The sequence below is a fragment of the Nothoprocta perdicaria genome, unplaced genomic scaffold, assembly GCF_003342845.1.
Source record: "Nothoprocta perdicaria isolate Ctin4 unplaced genomic scaffold, notPer1 scaffold_239, whole genome shotgun sequence".
Taxonomy (NCBI): Eukaryota; Metazoa; Chordata; class Aves; order Tinamiformes; family Tinamidae; genus Nothoprocta; species Nothoprocta perdicaria.
The window spans coordinates 20,105-23,785 of record NW_020455465.1 but is presented as its reverse complement, the minus strand read 5'-3'; positions in this window follow the sequence as shown (position 1 = coordinate 23,785).

Here is a 3,681-nt window from a genome sequence, read left to right as displayed (position 1 = left end):
TATATTATATTATTATATTATATTATATTATATTATATTATATTATATTATATTATGTTATTGATATATTGATTATATATTGCCATATATATTATATTATTATATTATTGATATATTGATATTATATTATTGATAAGTTATGAGAAATATTTGAAACCAATTTAAATATAGATAAGTTAATAGCAGAAGAAAATAGAAGAAACCATCATTTTGTATTAGATATTGCTTTTTAGGTAATATACTTTAAAAATGATCATTTATACTTAAAAATATGTAACCATTAAAAACAAAATTTCCCTTATCAACAGTTACACATATGCTTTTTTCTTTAGGTGGAAGCATTTTAAATTGATCTACAGGATGATGTGGGAGTACACACCTACAAAATTAAATATAGAACTCAATTACCAGGGAACAAAACACTTTAACTTCATTTATCTCACCATGAACTATAACAAGGTAAACAATAATATCGTTCTGTTGGGGAGTGATTCTCTATACAAATATAATTTCCCCCTCTGATACAAGGGAAATCAAGTAGAACGATGAAATAATTAATATGTAGGACTCTGCTTAGGTTATTGTGATCAGATACGAATTACGAAAGTATATCCTCAGCATTTATCTATAACTGAGTCTGGCCCAGCCTTATAAAGAGTTCAACATTTAACTTCCACACAATGCCACACAATAGAAAAAGACATCTTCTTCATTATTTACCAAGCTGTTTTTAAGAATCTTTATATCATATTTCCATCTCCAGGGCATCCCATAAACATAAAAAATAGTACAAAATCTAGTACATTATTTTTATACCACTTAAGTCTTAAAATGAAGATTGCAAAAATCCTGTGCTGATCTTCTTCAGAAGATGACAGAATTCCCAATCAGGCCTTTCTGTCACACATTTACCTGTCCTTCTCTTGAATTGCCATTAATTTTTCTGTCTTCTGTATAACTATACYCCTCTGGTTATATTGTTTGTGTAATAAGGCTACTTTGCATAAATTGAGACTTATTGTGTATGAAAGGCTACATTTTAAAATCCTCTTTGCCTCCAAAGTATTCTTAAAATAGTTGCAATTGCCTAGTCTTGTCAAAATGCACCATGTCCGTTTTCAAAAATTCAAGAGAACTAAGGTATTTTTCAAGTATGGAAGGCATGGGGGAGGGGACATTGTATATTCGTTGAGAACARTTTTCTTTGTATATAGAGAAGTAGACCATTTACAATCACAGCCTTCTCAGAATGAGTTGATAGAACTATTCTTTAGATCACATAGGCTTTTTGTGTGTGTGATAAGATTATAACTTTTCTCAGAGAAGCTGGCTTYGAGTTCAAGTAGCAGTCTATGCTATTTTTCTGCAACATTATTCAGATGCAATCAAATATCATACAGAATATTATCAAATGGAAGAAGTCTTTTCTGAAATTCTTGAGAAAGTCTGCCTCATCCACTCTGCAGCTGTAATATCAGCGCAATATTCTAATTATAGTAATCTTAATCTATGCAGACTAGGTTATTAAATGTGACATATGCTTTAATTGTTGACAGATGGCTTTGAACCTCACATAAATATTTATAAGATCACATATATTACTATAGCTAGCACACACAAAATCTCAAGACATATTAATCTATCTTTTCTGAATCTTTTTCCTTGCACTTGCAAAATCAGGATTATCATAACCATTCTATCATTATCTGCAGCCTTCAAAAGGACCACCTCCTTTTTGAGACCTGCATATGAATAGAACATAGATTTCAATATTGGTTACTTTGGAAATCAGAGATTTCAGCAGTATTATTGTATGGGGTTAGCCCATGTGTCTTCAATTATTAAATATTTCCATTGTGCTCTTTATTCTTGTTCAGCCTTGGCTTCACTGATGACCTATATAGAAGACATCTTTGGAAACCTTTCTATATCCAAGTACAATTCAGAAAACAAATTGGCTCAATCCAGTACATTTTTCATTGATATATGTATTTAGTGCACTGGTTCTTCTTTTATTACAACTTTAAAATCTAGTTTACACCACATAAAATAAGAAACTTGGTTATATTATTTGCACATTTAAAAAAATAGACCACATTTACAAAACTGCCATATAAGTAGCTTATTCAAAACTTGTACCTGAGCTTTTCAAAATTGTCTTAGTATAAACTTTAACTGAAAGATTAAGTGAAATTAATTGAAGATTGAGATGGTCTCACAAGTCAGAGAAATTGCTAAAGTCTCCTTTCATCTGTTCAGGTGGGTGTCACATCATGTAATTTTAGCAACCAGACTTTAACATCTGTCTTTGCAGAAAGACAGATTCCTCAAAGGAAGAATTCACCTCAACCTAAAATATGCTAAAAAAGTTGTTTATTAAAGCCAACAGACAGATTTCCTACTCTGTTTTGCAAAACAAGCATTTGTGCAGGAATGAGACCTAACATGTCTTCACTTCTGAATTTGTCTGCCCAGTTTAGACTTCTGCTAGTTAGTTAAGTGAGTTTTAGTTACCTTTTAGATACCAGATCTGTTCAGATCTCTTATAGCTTGGAAAGAAACAAGCATCTTCAGAAGAAAATCAAGTTCATCATAAAATAAGCTCCAAATAAAAAGGTATGGTCATACACATTAATGATTTAGGAAGAATATTAGCTACATGTTTCAAAGAGGATTAAATTGTCTCCTGAGTTCTTTTACTAAAAGTTTCTTCCTCTAAAAGCAACTCCTGGAAAATGGCTCACAGTAGGTTGGTGCAGGAGGAGGAAGGGAGACAGAAGGAAGAAGACAGGAAACAGGAGCAGTGGGATCATTTAAAATTAGAAAGCCAAAATGAGAGAGTCTAGGCTTGGCTTTTTTTTTTTTTTTTTTTTTTTTTTTTTTTTCCTAGAGCAGCTATAAGCATAAAGTGATAGAATACAAATTCAACTGGAATACTTTCTTCTAGTCTAGTGTAGTTCCTACCATCTTAAAGATGGAGAAAAAATAGATTTGCACAAACACAGCAACAGTAAGCTTTGAATTGTTTTCCTCAAGATCAGAAATAGATGAGTGAGCATTCCAGTGCTTTTATGAAACATAAAACCTTTTAATTCTTTCGAGATAAGCTATGTTTATTGCATTATATTTTCTCTCATATAGGACATCTAATTTGGAAAATACTAGAAGCTCCTGTTTGATGTAGTTAGTTACATATTTTTCCTTTCTATTGGAAATATGAATTTCTAGCATTAGMCTTTAATAAAAAATTAAGAAAATAATATTAAAACTTACAAAAAACCTTAACATATAAAACAATGTATTCATTTCAGCATAGTTCTGAAGTGTAAATTTCTGCAGAAATAAGAATCAAGTCAGAAGTTCTGCATACCGTTATTTTATAATACTGTGCTTGGATGCACACATGTATGTAAACGTTATCATAGAATACAAAACATTTGCATTTATAAACTAAACCTCACTAGTATCACCTGATCAAGATATAGTAAAATTTGATCCATTTTAAATGGATTTTATTTTATCGTTCTTTTACATCCAGTGCAGGGCTATACAAGTCTGTAACTTACAGTGAGAAGAAGCCAAAGCAGCTCTGATTTGAGCTGGTACTCTCTTGTGCAGCACTGGAAAGTCTTACCAGACTGGCAGAAAAACAACCCTCGTGATGCTCCCAAGAGGCAAATT